This window comes from Cricetulus griseus, chromosome 8 (genome assembly GCF_003668045.3).
Source record: "Cricetulus griseus strain 17A/GY chromosome 8, alternate assembly CriGri-PICRH-1.0, whole genome shotgun sequence".
Classification (NCBI taxonomy): Eukaryota; Metazoa; Chordata; class Mammalia; order Rodentia; family Cricetidae; genus Cricetulus; species Cricetulus griseus.
Window position 1 is genome coordinate 45,701,519 of NC_048601.1, and position 18,435 is coordinate 45,719,953.

Genomic DNA, 18,435 nt, shown 5'->3' on the forward strand with positions numbered 1-18,435 from the left:
CAAGCCTCAAGAATGGGTGGGTCCAAGATGGGTGAGTTCATGACAGCGTCAGGATCCTAGCTCAGGGGCTAACTTCCTTACTCCATAATTATTCACTTGTTAACATCACAAACATTTAAACACTGTCACCTGATAACAACTAGTAACAACTTTGAACCCCTGACCTCTTATGCTGCCAACACCCACCTCCCTGGTTCCTCTCCAAGCATCCAGTCATGGCTCATATCCTAGTCACTAAGGAAGAATCCATAGACATCTTTAGACCCCACCTCAACTGTACTTTATGTACCTGGTCTCGTTGCTCAACCTGTCATATTCATGTTCCATGTTTTGTCACTGGCCCCTTATTCTTTCTCAACTACATGCCCTCAATTTATGAAAAGATTGTGCTCTTCAAATATGAATTCAACGCTTGTTGTTTAGAGACATAAAAGTCAGCAGTTCTTGTTTGACAGTGTTGTCAGAACCCTCTAAAATCCCCCATGGCCTTGCTTTCCACAGTTTGTTAATTTGTTTCTCACTCTGAGAATTCACCATGCTCTACCAGAAAGGGGCAGTTACATAAAGTGTGAAATTTCTTTTCTTTACAGCCAATAATAAAATATCATCCTTTTTGCAAACATGAATGGTGATTTCAATTGAATTCCTACACAATAAAACATGTGCAGCTGGGACAACACAGTTGCAGCAGTAAGCCAGAACAAAGCCAAACACGCTTATTGATTAAAGGAAAACATCAGGATCTGAGAAGGCCCTGGTATTCTACCCCAATAAAGAAGGCCTGTAATTACAAATTGAGATAATGCTGTACTTCAAGGTAGGCCTTCTTAGGGAATGGGGCATTCTACTTCAAGGAATCGTATTAGAATCAAAGAGATTAGCGAATATACAGTCTTTGTGGAGAATGGAGAAAAGAGATACCCCTGCCTAGGCCTGTAACCATATAGTTACATTGTCTTTACTTTGCTCTGTGGATTTTTATAAAACCATTCTCTGCTAAAAAGCCACCAAAATATGGAAAGCAATGAAGAAAAGAAGTTACATTTAACTTGCTGATGAAATCGTCCCACTACATGAGCTGAGAGGCCTACAAAATTAATTGTGATGCTGGACAATCAAAGTTAATAGAGTGAAAGGCACTTCAGGTTTTTTTCCAAGATGATCAAAAAATATATCCAGGCAGGGAAACTTTACCAATGGGAAGCCTCAAGGAGATTATTCAGAATTGATTTCAAGGATAAACACAACAGGTAGAAAGTGTTTGAAGAAGCGATTTCATCACTCAGAGTCTGGTAATGTCCCCCTCTACAGAGGGAAGGAGAGAACATTGTGTCCTGTGATAGCTTTTCTAACTATGATGCATAAGTAAGGCAATAGACTCATTAGCAAAAGAAAGGTTTATTGGGCTCATAGTTTTGCAGGTTCTGGTCAACAGTTGGGTAATTTTGTTGCTATGAGGTTCAGGGTCCTTTGCAGCAGCACATGCCTGGGCCTGTGCGGAAACAGGGCCTGAAAGTAGACCCAAAGAAGGACTGAGTTCCACAATGTCTTTCAAGAGCATGCCTCCAATGACTGGGAGGAATTTCACTTCCTAAACACAGCCACAATAGGGACCAAGAGTTTCACGCTTGGGCCTCTAGGAAGGCACTCAAGTCCCCAGGAACAGCACTTAATTAAGGGAATCATTAGTGTCACCACTCAACTGTCTAGTTTCCTCATACTGTGCAAACTGATGGCTTCTAAAAAAATGTGCATACTTGGCTTAAGGATTTGTTGGGTACTTTGTGAAGAGCAAATATGAGCAATGGCCTGGCATTTGCCACTGAGAGCTTCAAATGAACTATAGAAAAGATAAAAGGAATTGAGAAATGGGGGCTATCATGGAATCAAATTTGTACTGATCACTGTTCTAGAAAGAAGTTCACACAGCCCCCTACCTTACAAGGAAGGAGCAGAAGAGGTGAAGACCAGTAAGGAAAGGGACAAAGCAGGGTACAGCCTGTGTTACTAGGATGTAAGTGCCACCTTTGGTCTACCATGAATGAGCGTTAACAACTAAGTGTGATTTGCCCCCCTTTTCCCACGGGGCAATGCTCGGAAGCATAACTTATTGTCAAACAATAGAGAGGAAGTTTCTGAGACCAGGTAGCTAAGGGGTAGGAGCCAGGCACACTGTTGAAGAGCCAATGACAACTCGTGTTGTGCTGCACTGGGGAATGTTTCCCCTGGGCTCAGGTGTTTAAATACTCTGCCCTAGTGAGGGACATGTTTTTTTGGAGGGAGGAGGGATTGTGAAACCATTAGGAAGGGAGCAGGGGAGGGTAGACTTTGGAAGGTTCTAGACTGAGCCTACTTCTCTGCATCCTGGCAGGTGCCATAAAAAAAGGAGCTGCAGCATACCCCCTTCACAGAGGATTGAACCCAGCACCAATCCTTCTCCAGCACCACAGACTGAAATACCATGAGTCAAAAAATGTACTTCTCTTCTTATTTGTTTTAGGCACATATCCTGTAGACCAACTAGTAAAGCAACTAATGCAGGCCCCTCAAAATGAAGAAATATCTAAACACCAGGGGTCTAGTTTAGGAGACCCTGCTCAGGAAGCTGCTGGTCATCTCAATTAATAATCCTCACCTAAAACACTTAAAATCAGAGTTGCAAGATAAAACATGGAATACTTTGCTAACTTTGATTTCAGAACAAATATCTTCATATGAATATGTCCAAACTACTGCATGTGACCTATTTATACTACAAAAAATGATTACTAAATCTAGAGCAATGGTTCAAATGCCCTTCACTCTAGGTCTAGACTTGTTTCCAGCTCTTTCCAGAAGAAAAGGGACTGATCATCTCTTTTGTGACATCCCAGGCCATTTACTGAGTCATATTTTATAATATTTTATAATCTGTGCAATTACAAATGATCATGGGACTCTGGCTTAAAGAAATTCTGTGTTTTATTTCCTGCCCCAAAAGAGCCACTATCCTAGAGGTCAAGCTATGTTTTTATTTTTTGTTCCTCATCTCAATCATCACTTAGAAGGATCTCAGACTAGGGCTTTCTTTATTCAACAATAGGGAGCTAGTATAGACTGGAACTTAAGAGTCCTCTAAAAGGCCATATGTTAGAGTCATTGTCCTCAGCTTGATACTCTTGAAGGTAATAAAGTCTAAGAGGTGGCACATAGTTGGAGGTCTGTGAGTCATTAGGGATATGTCATCAAAAGAGAAAATGGGGAAGGGTGTCCAGGAGACAGCTCAGTAATAAAGTGTTTGGTGGAAGGCATGATGACCTGGTTTGATCTCAAGAACACATTTTTAAAGCAAGTTGGTTATGGTGGGCACATACCTGTTAGCCCAGTGCTATGGAGGCAGAGACAGACAGATCCCTTGAGCTCCCTGACCATGCAGTCTGACCTACTCAGTGAAATTCAATCAATGAAAGACCTAACCTTGCAGACAAATGAGTAACATCTCAGGCTGTGTTCTTCATTTTATGTGCATACCAACACCGTGTGTACATGTGTGTCAGCTAACACACACACACACACACACACACACACACACACACACACACACAGTAGCTGGACTCTTGTATGTTTTCCTTTCTAAGGTGAGGGTTTGCTCTGTCACAGGCTACACCTATGAATATCCTATCTGTCTGTGCACAGTTTCTAACAAAGTAGGCTCAATCAACCATGGACTGGGGCCTTCAAGACTGTGAACCAATCAATGTACTGAGTATTTCATGCAAAGCTTACAAATGCAAAGCTGGAGACCTCAAGTCCTAAGGTCTAACACTAGCTTTTTGTGTCAGACTTGAACCAGAAAGCCCAAATTTGAGAGCAGCTCATATGGCCAGAAGGGGATATTCTCCCCACCTGCTACTTACTTTCCCTATATTTCTGTGAAGAGGATTGAATGGGAGGGTGAGATGGAGACACTACCTGGTCATGGGTTCAGTTCCAACCACTGACATCCAAGTTTCATAATGTATTTCTTGTGTAACAGTAGTCTTTGCTACTTTATTAGTATTCATTTTGTGTATGCAAATGTTGCAATATTGAAAATACTGAAGTGTTTTCTCAATCCTATCAAATCCTTTGACCAGCTCCTGTGAAATACTTTCTAATCTTAAAAATCTTCAATGCTTTTAGGAAGACTTAACAGAAATTCAGCAACTTCCCATAAAGCAATTGTCACAATTTGTACACAAACCTATTCTTTTCAAAGCCTGTGATTATAATTACTCACACTAGAAGATGAACATGATTTAAAAAAAAAGATGAAACTGAGTCAAAGTTTGCATATTTGCTTTGTAAGCAATCAGATAATTATAATTACTCTAGTCAAAGAAAAAAAAACACTCCTTGACAATAAATGTCTTAGAAGTTGTTATGTTATGCAAAGATTAGACCTTGGATCATCTTCAAAATGCTTTTCTGATATGTACCCAATAAGTAATAAATGCAAAGTCAATGTATTCCAATTTAATACTGATGCCATAGCTTTGCTTCATTCCTCTAGGGTTATAAAGACTTACCTTTTAGTGTTCCATTTTCACAAAGCAAATTTGAACTCTTGCTACAAGAGAATCCATTGTGCACACTAAGTCCAGGCCAGTCCCTCATCAGCATTCTACTGCAGGGTTCTAGGACCATGAATGGATTTTAATCAGTCAACAACACTATGGTCAACGAAATGCATTCTGATACTTAGACCTTTTATCTCCAAAGCTGTGCAGAATCCAAGGTCATGGTGACCTCTTTTATGGCTTATTGTTCCTCAAATGTACTTAGAGTGAATTTACAAAGCCACAACTTATTTTGTGGATACAAAGCTTTCATTAGGTTCAGCCCTCCCTCCAGCCCCTTTGTGTCTTCTTTCAGCACTTTCTGCCAATGGATCCTCATTTAACAGCAAGTTCCCGTAAATTCTTTTCAAAAATAAAATAAGGATATTGAGTAAGATTCAGTAGCTAAGCTACTCATCGTTTGTCACTGAGGCTCTTCAGAAATACACTTTAATGTTTCAAATGACTGCATAGCTTTGCAATGTAAGGCATCACTTCCTGCAACTGTTAAGAAGGCAAGAAGCCTGGACAATGCCAGGGTCACCTGGTCCCATCATGGTCCTATGATTTCCCATGTGGACATGAGAAAAATACCCCTGGCTCATAAGGTGAGTTTGTGGAACTGCCCACTGGAAGACGATCTGGAAATTGGGTTCCAGTGTTCTCAGAGTCCTTAACAGATCCATACACCCTGCGAAGTTATCACTTAACACATTTCTTTGATAACCTTCATTTAAACAATAAAACATAGCAATCTATTGCTCTGAGAACTCTAATTCAATTTCAAGTTGCACACAAAACAGAACAAACAAACAAAAGCAGGCATGGGAGAGAGTTCTTGAAATCTCAGAGCTTCGGAGGCCTGGAAAGGTGGATCCCTGGGGTTTACCAGCCTGGCAGCCTCGGTGAATTAGAGAGTTCCGGATCAGTGAGCTAGCCTAACTGGTGGATGGCATCTTAGGAAAGCATGTACCTGCACCTTTATGAATACAAATGTACAAACATGAGCAAGTACATACACTACTACAAATTCATGCAGGCGTATGCATGTGCACACATACATACACACACACACGGACAGAGACAGAGAGAGCAAGAACAAGGACAATTATGCGACCCTTTAAAGAAATCTACTACCCACTTCTACGTAACATGTTGTAGACGGTGGTCATGTGCTAAGTTTACAACTTACTGGAGAGCAATGAAACACCACTAATGAATGGCAGGGAGAAAGTAAAATGCTGAGAAGGAAGGTGGGCTATACAGAGGTGTGCAGGGCATCAAAACAATGGGAATTAGAGACAGAAAGGAGCCATTACTGTACAGCACTGGAAGCTGAAAGCTTGAAATAGGAAGCTGACAGGGAAAACAGGAGGGAAGAGATGGATGGGAAAGAAATTAGAAAAGGACCATTAGTCCTTTCTCAAAGTTCTTATTTTAAGACTCAAATATTCCCCACTGTCTATCACATATATGAATCATGAAGGCATTATTTTCATTAGGGGAGAAACGGATTGGGGAGGGTGGGGGGGCTCTATTCCAAGTGGAAAGCCAAGGTATATTTTTAGCTACATTAAGCCAGCCTTCTGCTGCTCTGAGCACTGATGTAATTCCAACATAAAACATAATCTATAATATTCCAGGGGAACAAATCCAATTCTTGGTCATATAAATTTTCATATAAGTCCATCACAATTCATTCCCAAAACATCTCATTCTCTTTGAAAGCTGGAGCTGCAGCTAGTGATCAGACAGAGGACTTGAAAATTACTCTGGAATTTCCAGAGATGCTAAATCTAACCTGCCTACAGTACAGGACCAATCCCCCACACTTTAAATCAGAGGTAAAGCATTTTACGTTATAAAAGATATATTCCTCAAAGTTTATCATGGTGTATTAAAGTCACATGTGAGTTATTACTTACCAAATCCAGAGCTGATGTCTCCCCTTGATTGCCCTAGGTAGGCAAGGATAAGTATCTTCCAACCAACATATTTTTTTTTTAGCTTTTCATCTGCCTCTTGCTATTTACAATAGAGTGAAAAATAATAGCCAAGGAGTGACTTTCCTGGGGTGGACCAAGTGCAAATCCCACCTGACTGTGCTCTTAAATTGTATTCCAGGCGCCTAGAAAGTTTTGCTGCACGAAGTAGGGGGAAATGACTTCTCCAAAGGGAAGATTATCCCAGAGGGATAATCAGTGGCTGTTCAGCTAAGAAACTTTAGCATTTACCCCAGCTCAGAATCCTCTGTGTATATTATTGTTGGGGCCTAACAGTTTACATCTTTCCACCCTTGCTGAGGCTTTCTGCATGACAGACAGCTACTTTACTATCAGGATGCCCGTGAAACTGCAAATGCAAGCAGAACATCTGTTAACAAGTAGTACAATGCAGAAACATCCCTGTTGACTTTTCTGGTTTTATCCAACGCAAACACAGTCATTGTTAGTAATGCCAATCCTTCTAAGAACTAGAGGAACTAGGAGAATGGGGTTATCCTTAGAAAGTTGCCTTCCCCGCAGATGAAACAGATGACTACCAAAGCCTCTAGATTCAAAGAGCACCCTCTAAGTTCACAGTTCCAAATACCACCCCCTTTCCAGTTTCTGGTATTATTTCGCTGTTGGTAAACTCCTGATCTAGAATATTTTGTTATTCTGTGAGAATGTTCTAATGTAAGGTTTCCAGTTAACTATGAAAAGGACGGTAAGAAGATTATGGTCTATACACATATATGTCTTCAAATCCTGATACCTCACCACCATTTACTGAGGAAGAAAACAGAACGGTGAGAAAACTTTCTTCAGGTTCCTCAGTTACAAAATGTGGTTACTTGGATCCTACCCCACTGGGTCACTGACAAGAATAAGCAGAAAATTAAACAAGGTCCACTTGACTTATACATCTCTTGGAAGCTTCTCCTTGGAAACACAGGACATCTAAGAAATTTGTTTCCTAGCTATTCCTCAACGCAGGAATATCAACCCCCAACCCCCCTAACCATTAGAAACAATTGCTTCTCTAAAAAACATTCCATGATGAAAATTGAAGAGAAAATTATTAGGACTTGATTCTTGAGAAAGGATTAATGCATACATGGTCATAAAAAAGTTTAAAAAGCCATCATGTTAATAAATCTTTGGGCTCTTGGAGCATGCAATGTTTAGGGTGAATTGCTTAAGTATAATGACAGGGTCTCTCAGCCCCAGGTGCAGATGGTGAAGCAATAGCAGGTAAGGAGGGACACACTATGAGACACACTCTAATCCCCTGACAAGAATGGGGCAAGACTAGAGAACCATCACTTTAAATGTCCTCTGAGGCATCTAAGTATAAGGTGGAAGTTGACTTAGAGGTACATTCTGAATCTGCCATGCTTGGAAATACTATTTATTTGTTTGTTTAGATGGTTGGTTCTCTCATCATAAGACGGGAGTTTCCAGAAAGCAATAGAGAGTGACAACCCAAAATTGACTCCCTGTTGTCATATGTGGGCTTAGCAACATTCAGATACTCTACACAAGGTTTACAAATGTCTTCCTAGAGGCTCATGGGAAACATCAATAACAGAGACTCAGAGACAATAGGACTCCATTGGGTGTTGGAAATAAAGTACAACGGTTACACCCACAGGGTTAAGCACCTGTATGAAGGTTTCCAGGTGAACAGTGTTCTGGACTTTCTTAATGTTCATGGGTAAAGCATGTGCCTTGATTTAAGTTTAAATGGCTTCCCCTTTTTGAGGCAAAATCCAATTAAGACTTTCCTGAGGATTTTGGTATATATTTTCATATACATGTATACATATGGTCCAAGTTAAGAAAACCATACATTAAATCTTCTGGTTTCATCCCAACATTTAGAACTTGAGAGACTATGCTTAAGAAGCAAGGCCACAAATTTCCTTAATTTTGCAATCTGACAAAGCCATGTTAACAAGTCAAAAGGAATCAGGAAAAAGAGGCTCCCTAAAGCTTAAGCTTCACTAGCTTTAAGGTGAAGTCACTCCTTTTGAGGGATATAATAAAATAAGTTTCCCTGGAAACAGTTGATGGTATTCTCCATGCCAAAGCACAAGCAATTTTGCACCTAATCCAAAAGGCCCCAGCAGAAGATTTGCATATGCTAATTTTCCTTGGAGGAGACAGTTCTATCTTATGGAAGAAAGGCAGAAGCAAGCCTGGTGCATCATATCTTAAGACAGTGAACTATCCTTTCTAGTCACTTAGACAAAATACCCTGACAGAAGCAACTCAGGGGAGAAAGGGCTATTCTACTCACAATGTCAGGTTACAATCCCTACCAGCAAACGACTGAGGAGCTGCTTACAGCACATCCATGATCAGGAATGGACAGAAGCAAATGCAAGCATGACAGCCCCCAGCTCTGGCTTATTCCAGGGCCCAGGATATGAAACACCATCACCCACAGCAGGGTGGGTTTTCCCACATGGTCCCTCACAGCTATCTTGCGGGCCGCCTTCTTATAGACAATTTTCCAAGGGAGTCAGGATTCTGTTAAATTGACAACGCTATCTAACCATCCTATCTAACGATCTGAGAGGTACCTTATGCTAGGCTCCACTTCTGATTTCTCTTGGGACCTTAACCTAAAGGTGACACCAGGTGCAGTTACTCTGGTAAGGCTTACAACTAAAGTATTTAGTGGGAGCTTGACTTCAGGATTCAGCTTTGTGTATGCTTCTGTTTTAGTTTCTTGCATCTTATATGATTATCTAATTAACCCTTAGGAATTAAGTGCTACAAGTATAAAGAACCAAAGACAACCTAAAGAGAGGTAAATGCCTCTCTTTAAAAGTGCATTCATATGTAAACTAATCTGTAAGGGGAAACTTACACACAATCACCCTAGATAGAGCTTAAGAGTAACTCTTTAAGCAACAGTGGTTTTAGATTTCCTAATGTATTGGGCAGCACAGTTACTCCAAACAGACTCATTGTGAGGACACATTCTGAGGTCAAAGGAAACAGTAAAGGCTCTGAGAAGTCCTGTAATGGGAAGAGGGAAAAAAAAAAACAACTCTCACTCTTGTGTTAACTCAGCATTTCCCAAACATATGCTAACCAAAGAACATTGTCTATTAATCTGGGCAAACATATTTGAAACACTGGTTTCGGCATTTATTTAACATTTCTGAAGCATCAGAGCTGATGCACTTTACTTGATATTATAAATTCTTTTAGACAGTTACACAAGACAGTTTTCAGAGAAAACCAAATGACCCAAACCCCATCTTTCCCACCACACTGCTTCCAATAAGAAACTGCACCAGCATGGCGCACCCATCTGCTTCAGCTCACAGGAGTAAGGACTGGGAATCTTTTCAACATGACATCCAAAAGAAGACTGTGAATCTGCCATGGGGAAGGAGTGACATGCTCCCTCTTATCTCTTCATCCCATGGTGTGCGACTCTCTCATTCCTCTGTCTCGCCCTTCCTCTTCATATGTATTTGTGCTCTCGTTATTTTTGCTCTTAGCTGCTCTCAGTGTGGGAACTGAGAAAGTGCTTGCTTATTTGTTGAATTCCCTCCTGGCGGTGGGATGTAGCTCCAGATCTGGGGAGAGGCCATAGCATTAGGCTGCGTATGAGACGTGGAACAGCCAACCTGACACTATTTTTTTGAGTGAAATTGCGAGCACCCCTGGGATGAAAACACTGGCTTTCCAACAAAGCTGTGCCCCGAAGTAAAAAATAATAATAATAAATGAAATAAAAAGGCTTCCAACTTAGATATTAACAAATGCATTAAGTCAAAGGTTATATTTCATAAGTCAGCGATTTTTCTGTCTAAAACAGAGACTTTTTTTCCAATGCAGAGAAGCGTTTGCCTCCTCCCTTACCTGGGGGGCGGGTATTAGGATTATCTTTATGTTCCAGGATAAATTATTGCACAGGAGTCATGGAGAGAAGTGGCACTAACATCTCTGGGAACTGCAGGATATTTTGTTCTTTGTGGCTCCTGAAAACTGAGAATTGTATCATAATGCATATTATTAATCATTTCTTCACTCAGGTTCCAATTTCTAAGCCTCAGTTTCCTTCGCTGGAACATAGAGTACATTCAAACTTCAATTTTATTGAAGAGGAAAGCCAGGTGTTGTAGGTCACACCTCTAATCCCAATGTTTGCAAGTTGAGGCTGGAGGATGGCCAGTTCACATTACATGGTGATTTCTAGGACAGCCTTCATTACATAACAAGATCCTGTCTCACGAGAGGGTAGAGGCGGGAGGGAGAGGCAGAGAGAACAGAGAAAACACATTCAGAGGATGGTTTTTGTTATTGTTTTTATAAATATATCTCAATATGTAACTTAGGCTGGACTCAACCTCAAGATTCTCCTGCCTTATGTGCCTCCATTCTCTCATGCTGGGGTTATAGGCACGTACCATCCAACCCTCGACAGATGGCGATTACTTCAATCTATAGGTCAGTGGACAATTCAAGTGCCCACTTCTCTCTAAACTCTCAAGGTAGGGGAACCTTTTAAATTGCTTAAATTTCAGTTTTGATCAGCATTTCCTTTGGCATCATGAATAATGGGTGATGAAAACGTGATCTGTTCAGTCATTTGTCCTTAGGAGCTGTGGGCCATGAGCATGACAAGGAACCAAGTGAGCCACCAAGAGAAAGGAGATGAAGAGTTGACCATTAACAGTTCATTCGTAATGAGTATGCTTATAGGTAGGAGCTGAGCCACCGTTGCCCTAAATTAGCCAGAGATTTACCTCAGAGAGAAGACTCTGTAGTCCCATTACTAGGAATTCCTAGATTTATATTTGAATAACATTGAACTAAATTGGGTTAAAGTCATATTTGAGCAGGTTGTGAGGGGAGGTTTACTATAAATTATCCTATGAAATTACAGAGATTGAGGTGAAATTTCCAAAATGCAGTCTTCACTGGGGAAAACGGACTGACCAGCGATTGCTGAGAGTCTGCTCCAATCTATATATTTTTTTTAAAGTCAAAACTCAAAGGCGAGCTCTCCTCATTCCAACTGTACCCCGAACGCTCTCCCCCATAAAATGTAGTTTAAAGGCCAGCTGCAGTGTGGAGCCTTTTCTCGGAGCCCACGGTTTCAAACAAACGACTGGGCAGAAGCCAGAATCTATATGGGCTCACGAAGACTGTAAAACATTTGGTGCCTAGTGGGAAACGACGCCTGTGAGCTCCGCCAGACGTCTTCAGCTTTCTTGCACCTGTGCCAAGTGTTTCGCAGCTCCCCCACCCCTTTCCTTTGGAAGGTGGGGGCGGGTGGGGGAGTAAAGCAAGCGTTCTGAGGGCATATGCCACAGGGACAGAAAACCCACTCCTACCATCAAACACTGCTTTTCCGTTCAGCCCTTTCTGTAGGGAAAATGAAGACCCTGGCCAAGCTTGAGACTGGAATGGTGGTATCTGAGCCTCCTTGGCTGTCCTAACATCAGTCCATGGCTTCTCACCATCTTGCCCTCTCCATTACCTAGCTCCCCACACTCCAATGGAAAACCCCCCTTCCAATAGACTCACCCTCATCCATCACTCACCTCAAACTGCTAATTACACCAAAAAAAAAAAAAATAACGTGCACGTTGACACAATTTGTAACATGCAAATATATATATAAATCTGTGGAAGAAAGTATATGTTTCTTAAAGGACGAACACCCAAAATGTTTTCGGATGAAAGTGTGAAATTGTCTAAACATAGATGACACGATACAGATCATGTGAAAGTCAATTTGAAACTACCCTGGAACCCTGCAAGGCTGTTTTCGAAAGAAGCGGAGTTTAGGAAAGGGTGGTCCATCTTTCGCTCTGCATGGCAGGTTATCATAAACTATCCAGTGGTCCCACAGTGGTGTGTTTTTTCTTGTGGAATTTATCACTCAATTTGACAATCCTATGAGATGAGGAATCTTATTTCTCCAATTCACAGATAAGGAAATTGGGAGTTAAAATTTTAAATATAGCCCAGTCATAGGCTTCTCTGGCTTGCTTTCTCTGAGCTCTCAAACACTGTTAGGTCAACCATGCTGATCACCAAAAGATGCCCCCTTTTCTCTTAAAGCAGAAAACTCACAAGAGACTCTCTCTTTAAAATGCACACTAGTATTAAAATGTAAATGTCCTCTCATTGCAAAATATCCTCTTTCACTAGTGACTACCTTATCAGGAGTGAGAACATTTGATCCTTTCCTACCAGCATGCTTCAATCAATGCAAAGGTCACATGCAGAGCTGGACCACTGCCCTTGGCAATGGAGCAAGAATACAACAGGAGCAGGTGGCAATGCATTGCCAATAGTAGTCCCTTTAAAATGTAAACCAAGGTCTGGAAGATGTCTCAGTCCATACAGTGCTTGCCACACAAGCGTAGAGACTTGAGTTTGATCCTCAGATAGAAAAAAAACAAAAAACAAAAAACAAAAAACAAAAAACAAAAAACAAAAAAACAAAAAGCAAAAAACATGGCAGAGTATTTTTAATCCCAGTGTTGGAAAGGCAGACCCAGGCAGATCCCTGGGGCTCAGTGACCACCAGCATAACATACATGACAAGCTCTAGGTTAGTGAGAGATTCTACATCAAAAACAAAATGGAAGATGCCTGGAAAATGACACCCAAGCTTATCTTTATCTCTCCACATACAAATTTATGCACGTGTATGCATGCTACACACACACACACACACACACACACACAGAGGCACACACGCACTCAGAGGTTGGAAGATCCTGTCACTTCAGTGCTTGCTACTTTCAATGGTCACCCTTTATGTGTGTGGGAAATTGAAAGCTCCTATCAATCTCTACAAGGTCAGGAACATCTGACCTTCACACAGGTGTCAGCCTTGGCAGGCACTCATAGTCAGTCTCCTCACAGAAGGTCTTTCCTGTATCAGGCCACCTGCTTTTCAAATCTTGCCTATGGCTAGCCCCAAGTCAGGTCTCAAAAAAAGTCAGGTCGTCCCTTCCTCTAAATCCTTCATTTGAACTTGGAGCCTATGCTCCAGTTCTAGTCTGTGTGTAATGCTTCTCTTTACCCTCTCACCTGGAACTGAGTCTGTAATTCTCTGGCACCAGCAGGGACATAAAATCTGCTGTGGACCACTGTATAACTCCCAAAGGAGACTAGTTACTGGACTCCATTTGTTATGGATTTTGTTTGGGGTCAAAAAAAAAAAAAAGATGAGTAGGGACAATACAACATGTATATGTCAGTCGTCTATCATTGTTCAGCAAGGCACAGTACTTCTGATGGTTCAGCCATGCCACGAACTTACCTCTACTAGACCAAACACTATATATTTACATAGAGATATGATATTTATGTCTAGTGGTTATATACATATTTATTAATTAACTACATAGTAAATGTTCTTATTCTGTAACCAGGCTGGCTTGTAGATCATTCTGTTCCCACGCTGACCTCTAACTCATGATCCAATCCTCCTCCCTCAACTTGCCTAGTTCCTAATCCTGTACACATATTTATAGTACGCAGGCCTTTGAAGAGAGAAATTCAAGATCTGCTACCTAGTTTCAACAGTTTTCTTATCATTTTTATTATTAGAGAAACTTCTATTGGCCTAAGAACTTATTGTGTGCTAGGCATTGGCCTGAGCAATTGATAGACAATGTTCAGTTCAGTCTTCATAAAGACTTCCTTAAAAGATAACTCCATCTTCTGCATGAGGAATAGAATTTAGACCTATCACAACTAACATATCTAAGGTTCCTTAGATACAGTATCCAAACATAAGTTTTTTAAAAATCAAGTGAGTTTCAGGTTTTTATGCCAACACTTGAAAACACAAAAGAAACTCCCTCTTCTTTACCCATGCCCTTTCTCTCTCTCTCTTCCCTCCCTCCCTCCTTCCCTCCCTCCCTCCCTCCCTTCTTCCTTCCCTCCTCCCTCCCTCCCTCTCCCCCTCCCACACATACACTACAATGCAAGTAGAACAACAAACTTTTGCTCAGTGAGAACACCAGAGGCATGAAGCTATTGGGACACTGAAACTATCTATTGGACAACTTGCCTTTATTCTCGGGAAGAGAATCTTTATTAGGAGTCAAGGTTGCCCTCAAAAGACTTGGAAACAAAACAAGCCTGTCACTATTTGAGTTCAAGAAAGAGCCATGGACCCCACTCAGAGATACTAGTAATGGGATGTTCTGACACCCAGTAGACAAGTAACTAAATTGCATGTTTTCTTCCCAATCTGTCACAGCTTCAATCGTTCTAAGTAAAGACCTGCCTAGAAGTAAAGTGTTGTCTAGAAGTAAAGTGTTGTTCTAGGATATAAAGATCCTAGTTTTACAAAACCAACTCTATCATAAAGGAAGTCACTGGCTTCTAGCAAATGAGGAGGCCGCTGTAAAAAAATATTGAATTGCACTGGAGTATACCAAATGTGGTGCTTAGGTGACTGGGCAGGTGAAGGGAGACAGGGTTGAAGCAACATATACCTGAACAGATCGTCCCCTTCTACTGCTATCACTCAGTTGCTGCCTTGGATACCCTAGTCCCCATACAACTTAAATTCCAGCTAAATGCATTCGACAAACAGGACAAAGATAATCCCTGAGCAATGCACTATAGTGATACGTTTGCCTACAAACTTCGCTTCAATAATAGGGCTAGCCCTAATCCAATAAAAGAGGAGGAGGGAGAGGAAGGAAGGAAGGAAGGAAGGAAGGAAGGAAGGAAGGAAGGAAGGAAAGAAGGAAGGACAGACCTTTGAGAGAAGATGTTAAGAGTTTCAGAAGAATTCTGAGATCCTTCCAGTTTTGACTTCTGACTTCCCAGAGTCCTTTATCCTCTAGAGTCCCAATTTCAAGTCTTTAATTAGCCTGTCTTCCTCAGAAGGGATATGCATCTGTGATGAAAGTGTTGTTTTCATTGTAAAGTTCTTACTGTTGCTCCATAAGCAACTCAGAAATAATCAGTTTTCTCCATGAGGCATCTACCGTTTCTCATGACCTAAAGAGGGCAAGACCCTAAGTGCCTGCTCAGTGGGTCACATGATGTTGGAAATGCAGGTATTCAACGCCTTCCTCCCAGAGCCCAGCCCCAGCTGTAACACATTAGTTGCTTCTCAATTTCGTGCATTTTCCTGGGTTGCAGAAACTCCTCCACTAACAGACAGAGGTGCATTAGTGGGAGATTTATGCTAATATCTCCAGATGGAAATCGTAAGGCCCACTATATTCTCATTCGGTCCGAGAGATGTAGTCAGGGTCCATCCTTAACATAATTTCCAGGAAGGAGTCTGTGGCTTAGGAAATGCTGATTGGCTGGCATTTACAGATTCCAGGAAGAAGGCTATCTTAAGTGTATCAGAGCCTAGAGCAGAAAATTCTCTTAATGCCCCCTCCTCCCTCCACAAATCCCTAGCATAAGAGAAGAGCAGAAAATACCCACTGGCTAGAGAATTGCTGGCATTAAAGAAGAGCCCCGAACATTTTGAAGAGCCCTTAGAAGACAATAGGACAGCCCTCCTGGAGGGAAGGGGGTGCTCATATCCCAGCAACTGCTCTGAGGACAGCCCTGCCAGCATGTGCAATGGCCAACTGGTTCATCTTGCTAACTATAACGCTCGGCATATGGAGAGGGAGTGTTTATAGATATATACATACACCATACATTTTCACAGCAAGTACATATAGAGACCGTCCAACTGTATATTTTGCAGACATACAAATACGCACATATATTGTCCATATGTTCAAACAATTTTAAAACTCTCTTATGAACAAATAAAGCTCTCCTTGCATGAAAAGTTGCTAGAGGATGCCACTATGGACACTTCAGAGCACGTGTCTTCAGGATGGACAGAAGTGGGCACAATTCCAGTCCTTCTCCAGCTTTGTGACCTTGTCTTGGGATGGGAATAACTAGGATCTACACTATACCATCATGTGTGTAAAAGCACTTAGCGCACCATCTAGTCCAAGCACTACACTATACCATCATGTGTATAAAAGCACTTAGCGCACCATCTATCTAGTCTAAGGAGAATTTTCGTTAACAGTCAGAAGTACTGATGTCAGGCACCATTAAGAAACCATTCACAAGGCCTGATGGTAGGCTGTTACACAGGGTCCACTTAGAACCTCCCCACACCTCTAGGCCCTCCTTGTGACTTGCTGCGCCCCCGGAATGAGCTACCATTGTGATTTCTTTATGTTGGATCTTAAAAGTTAGGAAAGGAAAATTCTTGTTTTGCTTTCTGGTTTCTAGGCCACAGATAGTTTCATGCAAGGTAATCACTGGATACTGACTTTACAATGGTGAATGGGTGGTACAACCCATATTAATCCTTATGCAGGGTAAAGCAGGGGATCTTCTCTAGTTGGGGTGGTGGTAGGAAAAATAAATCATCACAGGAAAAGACAACATCTTGAAAAAAATTGCCCAGATAAAGTAAACAATCATAAAAAGGCATGTTCTCTTCAAATAGTTTGTTCCCAGTTGATATATACATCACTCAGTAATCTCTCAGGACAATAAGACTATGTGGGTGCATGATCACCTTAGTCCTGCATAATGTCCTTATATAAGCTTGCTCCTGGATGCATCAGCTAATGTTTTCAGCCTCATTATTATGGTACAGATTCAAGTCCTTGAGAAAAATCATGTGAAGATTTCTTCTGTCTGTGATACTTGTAAGTCCCAGTCTCTGTAGACTTATTCATTTAACTGGAGAAAATTCTAGATGTAAGCCTTTATCAGCTCTTTCCATAATAGGATATTTAGGGATTTTTCTATACTCTTATTGTATAAGTTTATACAATATTTAAATGGTTATGTGTGAAACAAGTACACTGGGCATTTACAGATCTGGGGACATAACTGTGTTAGTTCAGAAATTGAATGGCAGCTGTATTACAGTAATTTTACCATGACAAGTGATCAAAGTACTGTATCTGGAAGGAGTAAAGAATTCTTAGACTTAAAGTTGCTTGACTGGAAAGATCTAATATGTAACTTTTTACTGAATTGCCTTTGGATTGCTTCCTGGACCATCCCTTTCAGAAGAATGAAAGCAAGAAGGAAAACTCAAGTGTTATATTAGAAAAGTACTGTTTTGATCTATGTTAGGTCAAGATATTGATGAAAAGTTGGCAAGATGACACTTTCAAACACAGCAAATCATTTGCACTGGGTCTACGTTACCTACACAAGCTGTTTCTGCCTTTTTGATTTCTCTGGTGACTTTGGTGAAAACTAAGACATGCAAAGCTTTGCCATGAAAGATTTCTAGAGTTGTTTCTGAGCAACAGCCTCTGGCACATATATCCTGGTTAGTGTCAATAGAATTAGAGAAAGCACAGTTTCCAGCATTGCCTACCCAGGATGTCTAGTCCTAAGTTCCACCAGAAAACATTTTTTAATTAAAAAATTAAAGACCACAATACAATATGAAGAAGATAATGAATACATGTTTATATCCCATTTGTAATTTTGCTGGTATTTTACATAGTCTTCTGAATTCAATTTGTTGTTGAAAGTATGACTTTCTAGTACATTTGAGCCTTGGAACAGGGACAGAAATAATCTTCAGATGAAGCGCATTCTTGAATAGCAAACAACAAAAAGTGAAACCTAATTACTATGTCCAAAGGTGTCTTAGTGGCTTGATGTAGTGAATAATGATGAATTGTCAGGAAGCCCCAACTTCAAATGAGGTTCCTCCATAAGAGGACCCAGGGCCCAACATTTTTTTCATCAGAATGTGATAAGTATTCCTTGCATATAACATGCCTCCCATAAACTCACACTAGACCTTTACCATCTTATCAGAAATTTATTATCTAGTCATCTGCTATTGTTAAAGGTGACTGCAG